Genomic DNA, 24,752 nt, shown 5'->3' on the forward strand with positions numbered 1-24,752 from the left:
AGGTAAATTTAAGAGACTTCCACAGATAACGATTCTATTGTTCTGCTCCCTTTAGGGGTTGCTTGGTGACAAGAGTCATTTACAAACACTGAACAGGACTAATATGATATTCACCAGCCTCAAATTGAAACAAAATTCCCCAATTGTCCTCTAACCTTTCTACCAACTATACTAAATTTATGGCCTTTGGTTCCTGATCTGTCTGCTGAGGGAAAAATGTTCATTATTCACTGTATACCTTGCTCATTATACATATTGATTACATCTCCTTCAAAATCCTTCATTTCAAATAAGGAAATTCTAACCCAGTCAATCTTTCATTATAACTAAATTCTCCAGTTCTTGCAATATCCTCATGAATCTGCCTCATCTCTGGTGCTATAATACCCTCCCCATTGCCTTTTTGTAGTGCGGTCACCAGAACTGTTCATAATACTCTGGCTAAGGTCCAATTTGTATTATATACACTTACAGCCTGATCTTCCTGTGCTTATATTTTATGGCTGAGTCAATAGAGGAAAACATCCTGAATGACTTCTAAACCACCTCGTCCTGTTATCTTCAGGAATCTAAGGGCATATACTCCTTTATACTTTCCAATGTTCTATGGTTTATTACGTATTCCCACACCTGCTCCCACCCTTCCCTCCAACAAGCCTTTGTTAGACACAGACTGAAACAAAATACTCCCAAGGACAAGTAGGAAGTATTAGATCTTGTTAGAGTCCCAGCCTGCTAACAGACATTTCAACAGAGTTACATTGGGAAATTACATAAACTGCAGAAGAAAATGGTACCTTTTCTAAAGACCATTTACATGCTACCATAAATGGATATGAGTTCAGGCCCTGACAGTGTACCTAGCTGGGTACTGAAAATCTGTGCTGACCAACTGGATGGATTGTTCAAGGACATCTTCAACCTCTCTCTGCTGCAGTCGAAGGTTCCCACCTGCTTCAAAAGGGCATCAATCATACCGGTGCCCAAGAAGAGCAGGGTGAGCTGCCACAATGACTATCACCCTGTAGCACTCACATCTACTTTGATGAAGTAGCACTCACATCTACTTTGGTGAAGTGCTTTGAGGGGTTGGTCATGGACAGAATTAACTCCTGCCTGAGCAAGGACCTGGACTCGCTGCAATTTGCCTACTGCAACCACAGCGGCCGCAACCTCACTGGCACTCCACTTGGCTCTGGAGCACTTAGACAACTGCAAAACATATATCGAGCTGCTGTTTATTGATTACAGCTCAGCATTCAACACCATCGTCCCCTCAGTACTAATCAGCAAGCTTCAAAACTTGGGCCTCTGTACCTCCCTCTGCTCTACTCTCCCTACATTCATGACTGTGTGGCTAGGTACAGCTTAAGCGCCATCTATAAATTTACCAATGACACCACTGTTGTTGACAGGAGCTCAGATGGCGGAGAGGAAGTCTACAGGAGTGAGATAGATCAGATGGTTGAGAGGTGTCACAACAACCTCTCACTCAACATCAACCAAGGAATTGGTTGTGGAGTTCAGGAAGGGGAAGTTGGGAGAACACACACCAGTCCTCATTGAGGGGTCAGCAGTGGAAAGGATGAGCAGCTTCAAGTTCATGGGTATCAATATCTCTGAGGATCTACCTTGGGCCCAGCACATTGATGCAATCATGAAGAAGACACGCCAGTGGCTCTACTTCATTAGGAGTTGAGTAGATATGGTATGTCACTAAAGACTCTTGCAAATTTCTACAGCTGTACGATGGAGAGCATTCTGACTGGTTGCATCACTGCCTGGTATGGAGGCTCCAATGTGCAGGATTGAAAGAGACTGCAGAGGGTTGTAGACTCAGCCAGCTCCATCACAGGCACAACCCTCCCCACTATCGAGGACATCTTCAAGAGGCAGTGTCTCAAGAAGGCGGCATCCATCATTAAGGATCCTCACCATCTGGGACATGCCCTCTTTGCATTACTACCATTGGAGAGGAGGTACAGGAGCCTGAAGACCCACACTCAATGTTTTAGGAGCAGCTTCTTCCCCTCCACCATCAGATTTCTGAACACTCCGTGAACCCATGAACACTATCTCATTATTCTCCTTCTGCACTATTTATTTATTTTTGTAACTTACAGTAATGTTTATGTCTTGCACTGTACTGCTGCTGCAAAACAACAAATTCCACGACATATGTCAGTGATAATAAATGGGATTCTGATTCTGTTATGTACTAATGTACTCTATAATCATATCTAGTCTTTTTCTGAATTATGCAAGTATCTTAACAAAACTTTCAGTCTACCTATGGGTTATTAAAGAGGTCAATTGTATTATCTTTAAAATAACTAAAATAATCTTTAAAATAATTGTTTCCTGTCCCTTATTATTCCTACAGTGAATGAACAAACACATCTGAAAATATTGGTACATATCCAAACTATTCTGTTGAACACCTCCTGTAACCTTAATTCCCAGAGCTAGTGGAAGATATGAAAGTGGAGTGGATACAGGGATACGCTGAATGTGATTATTGCTTGACCTCTAAACAAAAACAGTAAACTCTATTTAGAAAATCCTGTATGTCCCCTTCTAAAGGCACTTCTGTGTCTGTGTTAGTTTTTAGCATTTGAGAACTGGTATTCCCAGGGCCCCAAAATGCATTATAATGCTTCCTTAACCCATTGCTAGATCACTGTATGAGGACTTAAAGTTTAAGGGCTGCTATGCTCAATTTGCCTGGCAGACCAATTAACCCAGGATATGCACTTAATTGTTAAGAACTCCATATTGCAGGACTAAATGAATCAAAGTATTTTTCTCATTCAATGAAGCAGCTATTCCTGAAAATATCAGAGTGTGAGTGTGAAAGCTGTAATATCAAATTAATGGTGAAGTAATGCATATTTCCTCTCAACATTCTGTTTCATTTGCCTTATAGGAATTGCCTTTACAGCAACCTGTACAGATGAAGGAGACTATTCAGCCACTCCATCCCATCCTTGCCAGTGTGCCAGCAAATAACTTGCCTCTTGAATGCCTCTAAAATCTTTGACCTCTATAGTCTTCCTGGGAGGCAATTTCCAGCATCTACTTTTTGAAAATCAAAAAATCTGCAGATGCTTGAAATCGGAAATAAAAACAGAAACTGCTAGAAAACGTTAATCTGTTTCCTTTCCGATAGATGTTGCCTGATCTATTGAATTTTTCCAGCATTTTCTGTGTTTTTTATATATTACTTAAGGGATAAAAGAAATGTTGGAGAAATATTGCCTGAACTTCACTATTGATCTGAATCGATGTGCAAATGCAATCTTCTGCTATTGCTGGGTTTACTTTGAAGTAACATCAACATTCATGGTTCTCTATCACTATCAGAACTCTGGAAAACCACCATAGACATGTATGAGATTGTGGTCTGTGTGGTCTATGTGGTCTGTGCCTGACCCTTTAAATAATCTTATCTGCAGGCTGCAACTTGAAATATTTAGCTCCATAATCTTGCCTTAATTAAACTCAAATTAACTGATGTGTGATCCTGCAACACTTGTGAGAAAATCAGTAGAATATGTTCCCCCAATAATTTTTGCTAGATGTTGTTAACCCCCAAATAGTGCACAGATAGTAATTTCTGAACAAACATTAACTGATGCTGATGTGATATTATTATAAAGATATATAGCACCAAAGGGACATAGGTATCATGGATACAAAGCTGGCTAAGTAACAGGCAACAGAGTATTGTGGAGAATGGTTTCATTTTTGGAATGGAGGGAGATAAACAGAGATCACTGTTCAGAAATTCCTTTTTTTTGATCCAATCCAATGACCAAGAGTTGAGGATGCAAGCCACAGTTTCTAAATTTGCAGATGACACAAACTTGGCAGTATTGTGAACTGTGAAGAGGACAGCAATAAATTGCAGTAAGATATAAACTGGCTGGTTAAGTAGGTGGATGCCTGGCAGATGAGATTTAACACTGAGAAATTTGAGGTGATGTATTTTGGTAAAAAAAGGATGAAGAGAGTCAATATAGAAATCAAGATATTGTTTTAAAAGGGATGCAGGAGCGAAGGGATCTGGTGTATGTGTGCACAAGCCATTGTAAGTGGAAGTGCAGGTTAAGAAAGCAGTTAATAAGGAATAAACAATTCTGGGGGACTTTGTCAATGGAGGCATAGGCTATAAAACCAGGGAAATCATGCTGAATCTTTAGAAAACATTGGTACAACCTCAACAGAAGTATTGTGTTCAATTCTCGCCATCTCATTATAAGGACGTGGTGGCATTGGAGAAGACCCAGAAAAGATTTACAAGAATGATTCCTGGGATGAACAACTACAGTAGCAATGACAGTTTGAGAGGCTGGGACTGTTTCCTTTAGATAAGAGGAGGCTGAGGGGAGAAGTATATGAAATGATGAGGGGGCTAGACACAATGGATAGTGAAGGGGTCGAGGACTAAAGATCCCTACTACAAAATAAAGGCAAAGAAAACTAATAATGATATAAGGAATAAAAATTAAGTGGCATGTGGTTTGAATCTAGAGTGGATTGTCTGAAGGCATGGTGGACACAAGTTCCACTGTGCCCTCCAAGAAATAAATGGATAAAGTAAAAGGTGCCCTTCAATGGTAAAAGGAATGGTCAGGAAAATTTGCAAGGCTATGGAGAAGGGGCTGGGGGGTGGAACAAGTGAGTATAGAGAGCCAGTTAGACAGGATTGACTGAATGGATTTCTTCTGAGCTGTAACCGTTCTATGTTTACTGACTTCATCTCAAGGGGTCTGTTCGAGCCAATTTAAACATAATCAATTATTTAATCTGCATGGATAATCCGTTGCAGATAGCAAAAGCTTTCAAACAATAGAGTTATTGATAACACTTCACACCTCTGAATGCTATCCTAACTGTTAATATTACAACATATTATAAACAATTTCACATCAAAAGCTTATCACTGTTTCACAGCAATAAGAATAACTGAAGGAACTTCCAAATGTACTCTCAAGCAAGAGATCTAGATAGGGAATTGAATTTAGGAGCCGAGAGGTATTGTTGCAGCTATATAGGTCCCTGGTCAGACCCCACTTGGAGTATTGTGCTCAGTTCTGGTCGCCTCACTACAGGAAAGATGTGGAAGCCATAGAGAGGGTGCAGAGGAGATTTACGAGGATGCTGCCTGGAATGCAGAGCATGCCTTATGAAAGCAGGCTGAGGGAACTCGGCCTTTTCTCCTTGGAGAGACGGAGGATGAGGGGGGACCTGATAGAGGTGTATAAGATGATGAGAGGTATTGATTGGGTAGATAGTCAGAGGCATTTCCCCAGGGCTGAAATGGTGGCCACAAGGGGACATAGGTTTAAGGTGCTGGGGAGTAGATATAGAGGAGATGTCGGGGGTAAGTTTTTTTACTCAGAGAGTGGTGAGTGCTTAGAATGGGCTGCCGGAAACGGTGGCGGAGGCGGATATGATAGGGTCTTTCAAGAGACTGTTAGATAGGTACATGGAGCTGAATAAAATAGAGGGTTCTGGGTAAACCTAGTAATTTCTAGGGTAGGGACATGTTCGGCACAGCTTTGTGGGCTGAAGGGCCTGAATTGTGCTGTAGTTTTTCTATGTTTCTAGGTTTCTATGATGCATATCATTTCAAAGCCAATGCCTTGATTGATGTTATTCCCCAGTAAGTTTCTCTGGAAATTCTAATTGAAAATGGAAATGAAAGTGGTTTTCTAGATTATGGAGAATTGATTGTTAGATTGATATGAAAGGCATTAAATTTAACTGTTCGGGTCCATTTCAGTATTAATCCAAATATCAACCATGTTGTAAAACCAAAGATGAAGCAAATGAATCTACCCTAATACTAAATTCTGCTGTCACAACAGTACATTGCTTTCATCTGTCTCTGTTTTTCTCTTGCTCATTTCTGATTTCTTGCAGACTCTCAGTTCAGAAAAGCCTATGCCCCCAGAATTCCTGGAAGTCTGCTCTCTCAGTGAAATCTTTATCTGTCCACAAACCAAGCCAGACCCTGAGTTGGATCCTAGAGATGTAAAGCTGCCATTGTCTGCTGATGTGCATCAAAAGTATCCATTCTGGACCACAGTGAAAAATCAGAGTGGTGACATGTTGTTTCCATGGGACATGTCACCACTGTCCCACCAAATGACATCTACTAATCTGCCCCCAATGGAACTGCCAAATGCAGTTGTTGCTAGTTACAGGGTACTATGTCAGCTCTGGATCTCTCCAACCTTGGAACACAGTAAGGTCATTGGTTTCTTTGTGAGTTGAAGACTTTGGGGCCATTAATTCAGCCTGAATATAAAACACACACTGTTTGTTAGCTCTGGTGAATCAGGACATGAGGCCAAGCACATAGGCCCTTCTGGAACAGGGTATCTTGATTCCTGGTCCAGTACTTCGTTCCTCCTACCATGTTGGCCTTGCAAGGACCAGGCAAAAGCTATGCCCTTCATAAGGTCTGATTCACCAATTTAAGGCAAAAAATTACTTTCAGCTGGAGTCAGAATGCATACACATGCCAAAAGACAGGGCAGGAAATAGTAGGCCATAAAAAGACACGTAGGTTTGATGTCCTTTGTCCCTCCTTGACGCTGTGTCCTTCTGAGATTGAATCATCCACGTGTATTTTGCAGTTAAGAACAGTGCCACATCAGGTACAACAGGGACAGCCTCTTACTATCGACTGCCAATGAATGTTGTACTTCAGAACAAACCACGCAGCAAGCTGCTTCCTGACATGCATTTAATCATTCTAACCTTGCCTCCTAACCTTCCATAGAGTGCCTCAAACATTTTAAAGCTGAATACAATTACCATGAAACCAGTTACCTGTATAGGGAACTGTAAACATATCACAATATAGATAATGTATCTTTTGGAAGAGTGTACAGTAATTAGTGTACAAATATAGATTCAAAAGTAGTAGATTTTCAGTGGCTTTGTATTTGTTGGTGTGCATTAGCTGAAGTTGTTTCAAATGACATAGTTATACATCTTTCACTTAGTGAATGATGACAACTCAGTGATTGAGCATCTCAAAAATTCCTACGTTAATCCATCTGATCTCAAATTTCAGCTGAACACTGGACACAAAGCGGCCTCCAAAACCTCCAGAATGGCTGGCAGAAATGTTTGCTAATTGTGGGTCAACAATATGCTGCAGTAGGATAGGCCAGAAGATTAGTGGGCAGTGTCACGTCTGAATCAACAGTTCGGCCCTACACACACACCATTAAATGACTCAGTATCTAGTTGAGGCTTCCACTACAGATTTGCTTTCCTATGAAACTACCAAACCTGGTGTTGACTGGATTTAGGGAACCAGGTCTACAAATAGTCAAACTGGATGCCCTTAAAGGTATTTTTAGGGAATCAACCAGGATGGAAAATATCTGACTAAGTATAAGAAATACATTTTCAGCTTCAAGAGAAGCAATTTGTCTCCAGCCCAGGTAGGAAACATGCTCTGCAGGATCGATTTGTTTAAGGCCAGTAGGCTCAGAGAAAGCATGTGAAAAAGGCAGGCATCATTGGTTCTAAGGAGCATTTCAGAGGTGGAGTTCCTGGGTAACTTGAGATCAAACACCAGCAGCCTCATTGTTGACAGGCTGAAAGACATTGTGACACGTCCCTTGCCCCCCTACCCCCCCCCCCCCCCCACAAAAGAATGGAAATCCTGGAAAAATATCTCAAAATTCTGGGCAATCCTTCCATGCAGAAATCCTGGTTTCCAAACCAGGAATGTCAGGGACAAAATCTTACATTTAAAGTTCTAATTATGGAAAGTTGCATTCAATGCATCTCGAGGAACTGATCATTATAAAGTTTTATCGTAGAGAAACTGAATTTATCAAAGGTACTCACTTTGGCCATGTCAACCCTTTTTCTCCTGATCGGAAGGTGAATTGATGCATTAAATTTGTGCCTGCTGGATGGTTTCATTCTACACAAATCCCTGCAACATCCCTTTCATTTTCCAGGACAAGAAAGAAGCTTAACACTCTAATATTGGTTTACCCTGTTTAAAGATGGTGTTGCTTCTTTAAAACACTCAAGTATTTTCTTTTATTCAGAGAGTTTCAGACTTATTTTATTTGACTTTCCAATGCCAGCGTTTTAACTGCATAAAGGTTTGCAAGAACACCTCTTTGTATGTTAAAGTTGATCACTAGAAGATGCCTGTTGCTTCAGATAATAAATTAGAACATCAGTACACCTTGACTACCAATTTGTAGTTTCTGTTGCAATGAGTGCCTCACTTCTATGATTTATAATTCACTCCTGAACATTTCAGTCATTTTCTTCATCACTGTGAGTATGAATACTCGAATCACAGAATCATAAAAAGCCTGCTGAATCAATACCAACAATCAAACACCCACCTGCACTAATCTCTTTTGATGTTGATGTTTTAATTTTTTCTTAGAATGGAGCTTGCGAGAACTCTAACATGATGCATGGTGGTGGTATCTCAGTTTATAAAATTTTCAAGTCCCTCCATTGCCATTCTTCCACAGTTTTTGCCCAAACAATTCCCACAGCCAGGAAAGCTAATGAAATAAGATGACCTCAAAATGAGCTCCCACAACATTAACTAAAGGCAGCCTTTGTGTATCTACTTGAAGCGAGTCTTATGTGTGTTACATAATATACAGAAGCACATTTCCGGACAATTCAAGAGATATTCATTAATGGCTCAAGCTTCATTCCAAGTGCCTATGATGTTAGCTATCCATCTGTGTGTTATATACTGGACAATGCACGTTATGTCATGAGTAACAGTAGAAAAAAATAGAATGTCCAAAGTAGAGCATTTGTTTGAAAGTCACAATATATTCTGGTAAGTTTTGTGAAGACTGGAATGCAAACAATTAGGCCATGATAGTGTTTCTCTATATGCCTTTAGTATCAAGGAGCATTGTGAATAATATTAAACAAACTACAATTAGCACCTCTGTTATGTTTCTCCATTTTTGCTTGCTATGTATTTCAGGACTCAGCATGATAAATAACCGATGAAAAAGAATATGAACTTCCTCACTTTATTTTGACACAGGTTTACAATTTATGCACGACTTTTAAATTGCCTGCTGATGCTGAGAATTCTTCACAGTTTTACCTCCTGTCAAATATTTCCAAGATATGCACACGTGGAGCTTCTCAAGTTATTGGAAAGGTGCTGAGATTGTAATTTTAGAAAGAGACATCGGGCAGTTACAGAACATGCACAACATGTGCCAGTACACTGCTGGCTTTTGAGAAATGACCCTGCTGTCTGCTGATAGCGTCCTGATGCCCCTGGAAGCAAAGTAACAAGGAAAGGGAGAGCATGCTACAAAGACTGCAGCAAACACTAGAGCAATCAGAGAAGGAGAGTGATTTTTTTTTTAATTCATGGGGTGAATGAATTAATTCAAGGACAACATTTATCATCCATTCCTAATTACCCTTGAGCTGAATAATTTGCTGGGCCATTTTACTGGGCAGTTAAAGGTCATTCACATTGGTGATCTGAATTTATGCATGGGCCAGACTGTAAGGATGGATAATTTTCTATCCTGAAGAATATTGCTGAACCAGATGGTTTTCTGACAGTCCTGTAGTTTCATGGTTACTTTTTTTGATACTATGTTTTTAATTCCAGCTATATTTAATTAGTCAAATTTATTTTTCCTGGCTGTCAAAGTAGGAGTTGAACAGATAGCTCCAAATTAAGGGTTCGTGTCACTGGATACTGGTGATGTAACATAACCACCAGGCTACCATATCCATAGATTTGTTTTATCAACTGAATCTTCCTGATTGCCGTTATTCAACAATCCATTGCTAAATCTGATGGAAAAAGAGGAAGGCAAGGAAGGGAACAAGAAAAGTACTTAAAATATAATAGGAATAAAACTGGTGGTCATTGAACCTATAATAACTTTTGTTATAATTATGCAGAGAGGAGGACAGAGACAGCCACTGTGTGCATCCATCTTTATCTGCCTCCTCCTGATTCTCCATGCTTGTTAACTGCTGGTAAGCCAGCACTATGTCAAACCCAGGCAGACAAACAACAAATTGCATATCTCAATATATTATGCGCTTCCTTGGAATAAACTTTACTTAACAAGTTTTTACACATTATAACTACTCATTGATACAGAACATAACAGTTATTAACTCCTAATCTAAGGTAGACTGATCATCCCTAGAACAAATTCAGGGAATTACCCTGCCTATCTAAGGAGTGTTGCCAGATAACAAAACACAGCCAGATATTTCCAATACAAAAGTCAAGTTTCTGTGATGCCTTCTTTGTTTGAGAGCAGTGGATGTTGTTGATGTCCAAAAATTATTAGCATGAGGAACAGCTTCTGCTATAGCCCCACAGACAGGAACTAAGTTTTCCATGTTTCTATCCTGATTGGGAAGGACATCTGCCAGCAGAATGAGGGGAAGAGGTAGTCCATGTGAAAATGAACATGTTTATTTTCCTATTGTACTGTGTATATTAATGGTCCCTTGTAGTTGGTGACCTTTCCATAAATTCACAGGCACTTTGGGTGTCTGAAATCCGGGACAATCTCCCTTTCCCTAGGAGGGAACACCTGGACACCTGGTCATCTTATTATGAGCTCTCAATTACTGCAGTTGTTGTTTGGAAACAATGGGAGGCCAAATCAGACTTGAGCAAGGCCGTCTGAGTGACAGTGGATATCTTAGGACCAACTTGGCGGTTGTCCTTTCCATCACTGTGTGAGGTGTGTTCTAGAATCCAAATAACAAAGGAGCCAACTCTTAGGAGAAAGAAAGGACTGAGAATTCTGTTTCCTCTAGGCCTTCCTGAAGGGATGTACTACCCACCCAGATGCTCCATTAGTTGAAGGATAATATGCAGGGGAGAGTAGCAAGGGGTGGGAGGAATCAAGATATTCTGGACCCAACTTAACTTCAGGAAGAGCTTAAATTCATGTGCAGCAACCTGAGGACTGTTGTCTGACACAAGCTCTCCATAAGTTGCAGGGAGATGCCTCAGAAACATTACAGTCCTGTCAGTAGTGGTGAGTTGTGTGAGAAGAAATTTCAGCTATTTCAGCTGGAGATCATTCACATCCAGGAAATGCCATTTGTCCACGTCAGTGTGGTCCATGTGAATGCAGTCCCATGTCTAGGTGGCCCAGGACCAGGGATGTGAAGGGGAGGAGACAGGTTGATTCTGAAGAGCCTTGCAGGGTCCATACTGACTCACAAAATCCTGCATGTCTTGATCCAGTCCTGACCACCAGAGGTAACCCCAGACCAAGGCCGTCATGTAAGAAATGTGACTCATGTGGGTCAACCAACACTGCTTCCTGAAGACACAAGTGACTGTAGATGCTGGAACCTGGAGCAACAAACAATCTGCCGGAGGAACTCAACAGGTTGAGCGGCATCTGTGGGGGAGGGGAACTGCTGATGTTTCAGGTCAAGCCCCTGAGTCAGGAATATCGTACTGTTTCCTGAACTTTGGAGGTACAGCTCTAGAACTGCACAGAATACAGCCTTGATCTGTGGACAGTGGGCCCTTTTTCTAAATAAAGGATACTGTATTGTGTCTGACAGGAAGCTGGACCAGCCATCGGGTGAAGTCCAAGACTGTGTAAGGACAGGATCTCATCTGGTTTCTGTTGCAAAATTGCTTGATGACATAGGTATGTCTTCAATATACAACACTTGTAATATTACTTCATTGTCGTCAGTTCCTGTGTGATTCTTACACGGCAGTTGAAACAATGTATTGGCACTTACACGTTCCTGAGAACAGCTGTACTCAATTTCACAGTTATAGGCCAACACGTTCAAGGACAAGTGTTCTGCTAACATAGAACATAGAGCATTACAGCACAGCACAGGTCCTTCGGCCCACAATGTTGTGCTGACATTTTATCCTCTAACATCTATCTACCCCTTCCTTCCCACATAGCCCTCCATTTCTCTATCATTCATGTGTCTATCTAAGAGTCTCTTAAATGTCCCTAATATATATGCCCCCACAACCTCAGCCGGCAGTGTATTCCATGCACCCACCACTCTCTGTGTAAAAAACTTACCCCAACGTTTCCCTTATATCTTCCTCCAATCACCTTAAAATGATGTTCCCTCATGTTAGCCATTGTCACCCTGGGAAAAATTCTCTGACTGTCCACTCGATCTATGCCTTGTACATCTTGTACATCTCTGTCAAGTCACCTCTCACCCTCCTTCTCTCCAAAGAGAAAAGTCCTAGCTCACTCAACCTATCCTCATAAGACATTTTCTCCAGTCCAGGCAGCATCCTGGTAAGTATCCTCTGCACCCTCTCTAAAGCTTCCACGTCCTTCCTATAATGAGGCGACCAGAACTGAACACAATACTCCAAGTGTGGTCTAACCAGAGTTCTATAGAGCTGCAACATTACCTCTCAATGCTGGAAGGGTTGGGTCTGCTGACTTGGGTTTAAGTATGGTCAAGAGAAACTTGTGACCTGTCACAAGCTGATTTATCGATCATACAAATATTTGTGAAATTTCTTGACCCCTAAAAATTATGCTTAAGAGCTTCCATTTGAATTTGATCATAATCTTGCTCACTTGGTATCAAGTTTCTTGAAGCAAATGGGATTGGGTGTACTACAGCTGACAATAATAATGTGAGATGGCTGCACTGACTCCATTTGGGGTCGCATCACAAGCAAGTCCCTGAGCTAACCTGAATCACAATCTTCTTACCACTTGTTACTTCAAAAGGTTCACCTCCTGAACCAGCAACCCGTGCCCCCAAAATGAAGATGGGCAGCAGGTGCTTGACATACTACCAGGCTGAAGTTACCTTCCCAATCAAATATTATCCTGACTTAAGATTACATTGTCATTGGTTCATCATGAATGGATTAAAATTCTGGAAATCCTTACCCACTCGTGTGGTGGAAGAACATTCATCATGCTGTGATTCAAGAAGGCAGCTCACTACCTCGTTCTCCAAGATATTAAGATGCCGACTATAAATTCTGACGTTGCCAACAACTTCCACATCCCATTACTAAATAAAACAAAATGGAACAAAAAGCTGCAGTTATTTAATGTAACTGTGTACACTCGGATTAATATTAAAACTGGGCTAGCTAATGTTAATATTGATACGTTAGGCATACGTTGATTGAACCTTAGATTCAAATGGTACCTTGCAGCTATCATTATACAAGGCTACAACCTTAGCTAAATCACTGGTACTGGTCCCAAAGGATTCTTAACAAGTAACTGTGCTGGCAGAATTTTAGATGAACGTGATGTCTCTCTGAGTTTAGTCCCCTAATAGTAAAATGTTTTCAGTGGGTTTCAAAAACAAAGAATTTTTTTCATGTTTTGATGTCTTTTTGTATTATTATCAGCTTTGTTGTGATTTGTTTCAGTGAGCTGGGATTATAGATCCCTTCCATTTGAAAGAGACACGGAAATAACTTTCCAGATTGGAGATTCTTTGTCAAGTCCTCAATTTGTAATGTTTACTCTGTTTCTCATTCCACAGATGCTATCTGACCTGAAGAGTGTTTCCAGCATGTTATGTCTATTTCAGACTTCCAGCATCCACATTTTTTTTATTTTAATTTACTCTTGTTTGATCTGTTCCCAGGCAAAGCATTTAAAAGTGCTTCTGCAGCAGCTGGAAGGTGTGTTGGGAGAGCTGCTGGGGGCAGGGAAGTTGCACGATTCAACTAATGAGGTGAATTCTTGAAGTTACCCAAGAAAATAAAATGTTTCTCCTTCATATTCATATCTGTTCAGTTTGCTAAATTGTTCAAGATGGTTCTGGCAGATGCCTGGATTATTGTGCTGGGCTCAAAGATTTTAAAGGATGTGCAGCATTAAAGCGAGGGAGTATTGATTTCCTTTATCAAATGTCATTCTTTTTTCCCCTCCTTTCCCATAAGAGAAGTCATCAGCCACATAATAGCTGAAGACAGGAGATCTGTAAAATGATAGCAGGCAAAATAAAGGAAGTAGACAAAAATCTACTTCCTACTCATGTTTAAAATTAGTCATTAATTCAAAGCTCATTATATGGCAATGTCAGTGCAATAACGTGAGATATCATGGCATGAATCTGAAATGATTATCCCAGTGATGTTGCCTGACAATATTCAGTCATTTTAAAAACTAGAACAATTTGCTTTACATTATAAGCTAATAACTTGCCTGGCATTCAGCAACCTTGTGGTTAATGTTGCATGTAAAAAGGTGTTCAGGCATATACAACTCTTTGACTCTGGGCATATAATGGAAATAAGAAAACTTGCTCAACCTGCATCTGTTTCATTCATCTTCATAAAGTCTCTATTAAATGCGTCTAATACTCAGAAGTACACTCTATGATTTTGGAGGAGAATACTTGATGAATATTGGCTTACTTCATTGTGCATCCTACTTTACTCTTTATGTTTCAGGGGAGAAACTCTAAACTGGGGTAAGGCATAAGTCATTTGGTAATGTAGTGAATTCTTCTACAAGTTCATCTAACTTGTTCCAGTCAAAGAGTCATGAGTACAAGGTCTGCACATCAGCACACTGAATAAAAGGTCATGGCAGGCTGCAGCTATTGAGGACTGTGGCATCATCTGGGACTCTGGTCTTTAATCTATGCAGAGGGAAGAACTGCTCCATCCAAGACATAGCATCAAAAACTGGGACAATTCTTGAGTGTCGGACTAATTCGGTAGTGGATAAATGACCACGTGCTACCTTGTTTTAACTTGGTCAAATATCCTTCAGTTTGACCTGCAAGACAAGCATCTTTAGAGAAGTGTGCTCTTCTTGTTGGTGGGATTTGTTGGCTGTTGGCCAACCACCATTAGCTTTCCTCCCACAAACACAACCAACTTCTGACATAAAACATTTGAAGGTCACTCAACATAGCATCCAAGAAATTAAATGTATACAAAACCTGTCGATATTTTTACAAAGACCTATTAGTAAACAAAAATATATTCAGACCTATAAATGTGTAATTTTTAGGTTAACCCAGCGGGATAGATGAAAAGACGTTTGTTTGTGGGGCTTATGATTTCTGCCATATTGGTGAAGGGATAAAATGGATGTTTTAGAATGTCCATGCTGGAAACATGCATTGGTCCCTTTGCACATGTAAGTGAGGGTCCTAAACCAAACCGTAGGCTCCCACTTCAAGAGAGACACAAGAGAGACTGCAGATGCTGGAAGTCTGGAGCAACAAACACAAAATGCTGGAGGAACTCAGCAGGCCAGACAGCATCTATGGAGGGAAATGAACAGATTTCCCTCCATAGATGCTGACCTGCTGAGTTCCTCCGGCATTTTGTATTTATGGCTGCCACTTCAAGACAACTTTTACTCTGAGGATCTCATCAATAAAACTTGACCCTCGCACTGTGTTCCCACAGAGATAGGATTTATTCGAGTGCCCTTCTCAATACCACATTCATAGAATCCAAGACAACATTCCCACCACTAGTTGTCTTCAATTCTACCTTCATAGCCACCGGTTGCTTTCCCTTGGCCTTGTGACTCTTCACCAGTTTCTATCCAACCCCGTCCACAGTTTTCCAGCCTCCTTTCTTCTAAGCGTGACCTCATTCACCAGAGGGTTGCTGAATATTGGTTTATTTTTTTCTTGCTGTATTTTTCACCAGTTGGGCTCTGTAGTATTGTAATGTTGTGCTATTGTATCCACTTTAACACTTTGTGTTTCCCTTTAAGGAGCACTGTGTGCATGTTGGGGTCTGTGCAGTATTAGTGCAAAGCAATAAAAAGCCACATTGGCTCCATTTTAGTGAGCAGCAATGTGTAAGTTTAATTAATGATGTTGGAGTAAAATCATGGACATTTACAGGCTCCATTGTAATGAAACATGCAGAGCCCCAGAACACTCCATTCAAAGCAGATAAAGAGGCGTGTTCCCCCCAAATCCCCTGTATCCGTGTCATCAACCCAAGATTCCCACTCTGTTGAATGGTTCAATTCTTTGTAGAACTACTGGGAGCAATTAAAATCAATTCTTATTGATAGTTGGTGCTTATTTATTGTCATATCATAGCTCCTAATAATATGATTATAAAAACTAATATAACACTTTAGTAGAGTTTCAACTATACCTAAGAGGAAGAGCTCTTTTCTCTGAGAAGTGCTGGGTTCATAGTCTCACTCTAGATACTTAAAAATAAAACTTAAGCTGCTACTCCATTGCAGTCCTGAGGGAAAGCTGTTGAATATGTTATCATTAACATAAGGTTGTACCAAGATCCTATCAGCCTTTTGTGGTAGACATAAGCTACCTCATGACTATTTTGATCTCATGATCACACAAATGTGCAAAAAAAAGGTAGTATGGAGTGGGTCACCCCAATGGAATTGTACCATGGTAGAGGAACATAACAAACAACTCAAACAATGACATTAGTTTTATGTTACCATCCAAGGCAACTTCTTACTCTTAAGTGTTTGTGGACATGTTGTGTTGCAGGATCAGGCTTGATTATGTTTTCTGCAGAGAAATAAATAACATTCAAACAAGAAGTATGCACTGAAGGGAGAAAGATGGCAAAGTAAATCCTTGTGAAAATCTAAATGAAAGAATGAAACATGCAAGGTTCCAGATCAGACTCTATCCACGCAAGCACATATACTGTATATGTTGAAAGCAGTAATGAAGATGTGACTCAAACAAGAGCACACTATAACCTCCACAATGTTGGCTTATAGCTTCTTTCAGCATCTGATTTATACTGTTCAGTTTTTGTAATTCTTTAGTATAGCTCTCATGATTATCAAAACCTAATGCTTCAAGAGATTGAGAATATTTAAGGGGGCTGTATCTATTGACAGGAAAATCTGCCTCACGAGATTTATATGCTGAAGTGATTCCTGGTCATGAGGAATAAGTATATTTTAAATTGGCCTATGTAAAAATTTCTACATTGCAATAATGGGCATATTTAAAGAGCACTTCATTAATTGTAAAGTTCTCTGGCATGTGCCCTGAAGGAGATATGAAAGACGTCTAAATGCATGTTTTCCCTCTTATCAACCAATAAAACACTTAATCACACAATTCTAAAATATGGGAAATTTTCTCATCTAAGGCAGAATAAGTGTTATAAGGGATGACGGTAGATTATCCAGAAAATCATACGTAAAAGGTGTGATTTCCCACTTACAAAATATTGCCTATTTCAGTCTGAAGTGATAACTTCACTCTTGTGTAAAATGGGAAGCTTTAGATAATCCACATGCTTACAGATCTACTGTAAAATGTAATGCACTATTATCCTTAGATGAAAATGATATTTCTACACTCTATGAACTGATATAGGAGCTAGGACAAATAAAAGAAGAATGTTTAATTCACCCTCATCCTGAAGATTCATGATTGCAACTTTTTTATATCAGGCGAATATTTGCCTATTACCACATTGAAAAATTATGTATTCTTAATAAGGAAAAAATATCCCAAGGACCTTCACAGGGCAATAAATACTGAAGAAAAGGAGTTAAGAGGAGTGACCAAAGGCTTAGTCAATAAAATCAGCTGCAAGAATGATCTTATAAGAGGAGAGGGAGATGGAGAGACAGAGAAGTATTGCAGGAAAACTCTGGAGAGTGAAAGTTCAATGCTTGAATTCTCAGTAAGGTGAAAGCAAGGGAAAGTGTTAAAGAGACTGAAAGAACAGAATTTCCAGAAGAACGGGCATGGAGATCTGGGAGCACATGGCTACAGAAAATAGTTAAAGACAAAGGCAAACATTTCATATTCAAATATCTTGGGGAATTGAGAGACGATGTAAATCAGTAGGGAGAGGACCAATGCACAAGTGGGAAGTCCTGCAGGGCAGGTTGAGCTGCAAAATTTGGCTAGTATTTATGGAAAGGAGAATGGAGGGGGTATCAGCTGGGAAAACATTAGATAAATTGGAATAAGGTTTGACATTGTGTTATAGTGTAAAGTCAGTGAGAGTGACCCAATTTCAGAACCTAAAAGCACAAGAAACAGAAGTTGAAGAGATAACAAATCTCCATGAGCCTGCTTCACCATTCATGAAGATGACAGCTGATCACGTACCTCTGGTTCATTTTCTCACCTGATCTCAGTGTCCTCTGAACCAATTAGTGTGCAAACATCTATTGATCTCACCTTCAAATATACTCAGCAACTGAGCATCCAAAGCCATCTAAGGTGTAGATTTTGTAAGATCTGCAACTATCTGTGGAAAGAAAGTCTTCTCATCTCAGTCCTAAATGGCTAGCATTAAACCTAAAACTAGGCTCCCAGTTTCTAAATCTCCAACTTAGTAGTGACCTTCAGCAATGTGCCATTGACCAGATAATCAGCTTTAAGGTATTGTTTGAAGCATAATTACTGACCAGGACAATAGGGAGAACTCATAGTTCTTCTTCAAAATAGTGTCATGGGATACCTTATGCCAACCATAAAAGATGGATAGTATTTTCATTCAACTTTGTTTTAATGATGGCACTCTTAACATTGTTACCTCAAGACCATAATGGAATAGCAATTTAAGTTTTTGTGTTCAAGTATCTAAAGTGAGATTGTGGACCCAACACCTCTCAGAGGCAAAAGTGCTTCTTTCAAAGTGCGGCTGACACTGTGGAAAGGTAAATTGTAAATTTTTACAGGCAAAAGATTATAAACTAGGATGTGACAATAAACAGGCACATTCAATAAATATCGATTTCAGTTGTTATGGGAGGTTCTACAAAAAGCCAGACCAAGCAACAGAGTGGACATTTTGGAAGGCAGGAGGCTTGGAAGCAGTGTCAGAGGCTGAGGGGGCTCAAAAGGAATTTGATGAAAAGTTTCAAAGGCCAAGGGGAGGTGACAAGTTCTGTGAAAAGAGTATTGGAGACAATTGGCAGTGGAAATGTTTTCTGGTATTGTATGAATGTGGTTACAGATAAGGGATCCAAATGAATAAACATCAAAACTTATCTCTCTGGGAACATAGGGTAAAGGTCTGGTTTCACTGAACTTGGCCAGCAATGGGGTCAACTTCCTCAGGCTAAAACCAGTCTTGAAGCAGGGTTTCAAATTAGATTTGGGACCTTTATTTTCACGTGCAAACGGACTATCACTTGTTTCCAGAATGGACATTCTAGCATATCCTGTTTCTCCAATATAGCAGAAGATTTATGTCTAGCCAGGAACATGAGCTCAAATCTCATCCATTATGCTGGATTGTGCCCAGAGATGACACACTTATAGGCCTGGACTTCCTTGTTTACTAATAGATCTTATCAAAAATATTGGATCTTGACTTTGAACAAGTGTAATTTCTTGTTGCTATACTGGATGACCTTGATCTGTTTTAATTTAAAAGTTGCATGTCTATGTGGGAGGAAAGTAGGAAGGTTCTTGACATCTCTCCTATCAATCCTCTCAGGATCTTGTACGTCTAAATGAGATCACAATTCCAGTGAATGTCGATAATTCTCACTTCAGTTTTCTTTATAAGCAAAACCCTCTCATCCCAGGAATCAATTTAAGAGGACAGATCATGTGGTACAAGAACAGCTGTCTACAGTGATTAACAATCTCCAATTTCAGTATTTTCTTTGTATATCAGTAGCTGCGGGTTGGAATGATCCTGAAGCTAGGAAGACAAAATTGAGAGTGACCTTGAAATGTGCAAGCATAAGACTGAATATATTTACAGTTAAACCAAGCAATAGATCTAAAAAAGGACTACATTCTAGAGGCAAAATCTGTGTGGATGTTGTTTCTCTTATAAGTGCCTAGCTCCCAGTGAAGCCTGGATAAATAAGGTGTTGGAAGTGGAACCCCTGTATCCCTCTTGTGAATGGAGCTTGGGAGATGTCTTTTGCACCTCCATGTCATCCATGAAGACAAGTGCTTGGCCTAGGTAAAGGCCCAATTTTGATTGCAGCAATTTGTGAGGAGATGAAAGTTGTCAGTGTTAGCAGTGTAAGAGCCAGATCTGAATCCAAGTTTAATGTGGTTGGCTCTGAACCTTCTGAGCTGGTTTTTTCTGTTGGCAAACAGCAGATGTCATTATTCAGATCAAATTGGTTAAAAATTTCACTGATGACAAACATTAGGTGTTGATGTCATTTGGACAAGTTTGATGCTGAAAAATTGGTGCTTGTGAACAGGAAGACCTTGCCCAAAAATTGAGGACACAATGCTATTGACAGGTGCCAACATACCCAGAGATCCGTGCAAAATTGAGTGCAAAATTGCTTTACTCCACGATTGTCTGATGTTCAACATCATGACACTGCTTTTTTTCAGCATCGAGCCTCTGAAGTTCTAACCCAAACAGGTGTAAGTAATGAATAACTTTGTATTAACTAAATTAATCATTATTTCCCAAGGCAAAATCTAATTTAAATATCCATAACACCACAGTAACCTGTCAGTTAAATCGTTCTACATGAATTATTGGAGAGTGCAGACAAGAAACAAATCTTTGCATCTAAGTTATCCATATAATCTTTTTGTCACCTTGTGAGATTCAATGTTATATTCACCACCTTAAATAAATTACAGGCCAAGGAAATGAAAAATGATCCAGTGGTACAGTGAATAAATAACCTGCATTTCTTTAGAGAACATTTCAAATCTGACCAGAAAGGCTTCTTGCCCACCACCTCTGGCATAAATAATGTTAAACCAGTGAAGGTGACATATGACTGTTCTTACACTTGCAAGAACACATTTAGTCACATGATCATGCAAACCTCAGGAATCAGGATTCTTCCACCATCCCAACTAAGCACAGCAATGGATTAGAACAGAGAGTTAGATTGAAGATTGAGGATTCTGACAGAACTATTATTAACTGTGATGTCAATATTTACAAGGAGGGGAGAGTGAGCAAGGGAACATTGTGGTATTTGGGGGGGGGGGGGTTCATTGTCGTGACTGTAAGGTCTGAAAATGTAGATAATGAGGAGGTTACTGTGAATTTATAGTATAACCCTATTTATTTCCTTCATTCTTTATTTCCTGTGTGTCAGACAGCCAAACTGAATGGTTGGCAGGTATTCAGGATGGAAGTTTTCTGCAGAAAGATCACAGCCAAGGAGAACAAGAATGAAGGAGAGAGAGATCACAACATGAGTGTGAAGGAGATTTTGAGTAGAGGGGGAAAGATTGTGGATCATAAGCTGAACAGATTGCAGTGAAAAGAAGATGATGAAAAGTGTCATAGATCAATAGAAGTACATAGAAACCATTCTCTGATCCTGAGGATTGGACACATTGTAGCTATAGATGGATAAAAAATGGCCCCAAATCTTTTCTATGACTTTTTTTTTATAAATCAGGTGCATTCCTTCAAAATTCACAATAATATTGTAAGCTTTGTGACCTGGGTTCGCTGGACTCTATGACAGTTTTCCCTTTCCAGTTAACTGGCCGTTGACCAATCACCATTTAGAAGAGCATCTGTTTTGGACAGATATCTTACCGGGGTGCTGTTAATATTCAAAGTAACATAGGCCTCTTTGATAACCAGGTCACACCATCAGTTGATTGATTACCACTCTAAATAAACCCCATTAAATCAAGCTCACAGAATTTTGTAAATTAGCAATGCATGTGTTATGTACCCTCCATCAAATAGGTTCATTTTGAACGATTGCAAGAGAAAATAGCTCAATAAAAATCCTAAAATGAAAGATCTTTATACAAATTCATCTCAAAATTTTCTGGCAGCTCAAACTTCATAAAATGCTATTGTCCTTCATCATGGTGATGAACCAATTCAATTTAATTGAAGTAGTCATAAATGAAAATGGGAAAAAGAAGCAAAACATTCAGTATAATGGTCCTGAAGTATTGCCTTGAGGTTCCAAACACATTTGATCTCATGTCATGATGTGACATGTTATCTATCATCTCAGGCTTCAGGCATGAAAGTTGTTGTGGCATAAATCAACTTACTTTAATGGAAAGATATGGAAATTGCTCAAAAAGATTAAAAAGTATTTCTGTTTTAGTGATATCTATTTGTCTCTAACCAAGTACCCATGCAGCATCTGGTGTTTTTCACTTTTATAGCTTTTTTTTATCATCTAGATTAGCAAGGACAATTAATTCCAGCTTTTCAGATGATTCAGGAAGATGCTGTATTTCTGCATGAATTTCCCAGAAGACAGGATGTAAACTATTCAGAGTTAAGAACCATGTCAGTCTTGTTTCAAGTGGTCCTGTTAGCAGCATATTAAACTTACTTTTGGTAAGAATTGTCAGCCTGCAGTAACACCAGCTCCAAGACAAAGTCAAAGATACAGCCCATTACTGGGAATTTTGTAACACCTCCTTTGAGATTATTTTGTTTAAACTATCAGCTTTCATTTATATAGCACTTTTAATATAGCAAAAATGCCTCAAAGCACTTAACAATATCACACAAAAGAAATATCACTGAGCCGCATGAGGAGATTTTAAGGCAGATGACCAAATGGTAAGTTTTAAATAGTGTCTTAAGGACTAAAGAGAGTTGGAGAGATAGAAAGATTTGGGGAGGGAACACTGGTGTTCAGATCTTGGCAGCTGAAAGCATGGACACCAAGAGCTGAATCATTACATTTGAGTGAAAGCAAAAGGCCAGAATTAGAGGTCTTCAGATATCTTGAAAGATTATAGAAGATTACAAAGATAGGGAAGGATAATGGATGGATTTGAAAACAAAGATGAGGGTTTAAATATCAATGTGTTACTTGACTGGGGGCTAAAGTTGGTCAAGAAGAACAGAGTGATGGTTACTATAAAATAATGAACTGTAAACTGGTATTTTGGGAGGAATTATCACCTGCATTAACAGCAGCCCCAAGAAGAAGTTAAAGGACAATTTTAAAAATTCCAAATGGCCCTGAGTTCCTCCAGCAGTTTGTTTTTTGGTCCTTTCAGTTCTGTTCTATTTGACAGATTTTCCAACCAGTGTTCCATCCATTTATCCATCAAAAAAGTCCACTATGACCAATAGAGGTTATGCCATTCCAATAGTCACACCGCAACATTGCATCAGTTGCTCCTGCAGATTGCTAATATTCATCTCTAGAATACCCCCAATGTGACATGAGCAATGGGTATGAGGAAATCAGAACTCCACATTATCACCCCATTCCAGCCCAGTGTATAGGATGGAAATAGAGCTTCAGACACAAGAAATGGTGCATTGTACATTTCCAACTCTCACAGTTCAGTAGCTTAATGAATTATATAATAATTTTTCCTGATGCAACATAATTATGTAAGGATAGCCTGCTCACACTTCTGGTAGCTGAAGCAATATTTCAAAAGCAACTATTCATTGATGCAATTATCAGCATTTCTCCAGTGCTTGAAGATATTTGGTTAAACAGGTTTAATTGAGGTTTAACTGAGGAGGCAGTCTATAAAGCTTGGATTCCCTTCTGACCTAATTATTAGTGTCCCTATTAAGATTACTTCAGTCCCTCTTCAACTATTAAGCAACTGGATTTAACTACAGTTTAATGGTGCAGCTCTCTATTACACTCATCTGTTGCACTTATGTAATCATTATTTTCTCATAAAAGCCCTCAGCTACAGCCCCTACATTGCCTGTTTGCACCATATGAATCATCATAACCTCCGGCCTTTCTCTGTCACACCCTGCTTTCATTATTTTTATGTTCACATGTGACATCTCTTCAGAGGTCAACATGATGAGGGCATCCAAAAAATAAAATGTGACTTTTCAATACAGTTGAATATTAAATCAAACAAAGATTACAAAATCATATCTCCTTTGTTTTTAAATGAGTACTTCTACTCAGATAGGAAAATAATTAAAATTGGGTCAAAATTTTAAATAATTGGAATAGAACATCTTTTGTGCAATTTGGCCTTGCTCCCTACCAATTTATTAAAAGAAAAGAACCAGACCCACATAATTCACCATCTCCACCATTCAACCTTACAAATATACATAATCCTTGGGAGAGTTGGACCTACTTGCCCATCCAATATTAAACTGTATCTATTTAACTTGTAACAACTAGATCTCCCATAATGTTGCTAGTGGCAAATTAGGCAATATGCTGCTTCACAACAGCTGCAGGATTTTGCATTGCAAGGCACAGTACGTAATCATGTTGACTAATTTAAGAATGCACCTTCTTGTTCATTAAGTGATGAGACTGTTCATATTCAAGTGATGAAATCCTGTGACTTTGAAAGAAACCACAAGTAACAAGCATGACTTTATAATTTAATACTTATGATCACTTATTTTTGTAAATTATTTAGCCAGAAATTTCTTCTACTGGATACATCACTAGATTTTAGGATTGGGTATCAGCAAAGGGAAGGATGGAACACTCAGAAGGGTGTATTGAAATACTGAAACTAAGTGGTTTGGATGATTTCATGGCTGTTGTGCTTCCCTGTCTGTTTATTAACCCTCAGCAAGTCAAGGAGAGTCCTACAAAGAAGTAATAGGACTGAAACGTATAAATGTAAGAAATTAAAGGCAGAAAACATATTCCTGAAATAGCTGTTCTATTCATGCAATCTATGGTAGTGCAAGTCCTCCACATAAGCAGTGTGCTCACTTTATCCCAAAATCCCTTTACCCACCTTACTTTCAACCATAAAATTTTAAAAAATCAAGAAAATACTGGAACTACTTAGCAGGTCAGGCTTCATTTGTGGGAATAGAAACAGAATTAATGCTTCAGATTGAAGACACTTTTGTCAGA

The sequence above is a fragment of the Pristis pectinata genome, chromosome 8 (genome assembly GCF_009764475.1).
Source record: "Pristis pectinata isolate sPriPec2 chromosome 8, sPriPec2.1.pri, whole genome shotgun sequence".
NCBI classification, from domain to species: Eukaryota; Metazoa; Chordata; class Chondrichthyes; order Rhinopristiformes; family Pristidae; genus Pristis; species Pristis pectinata.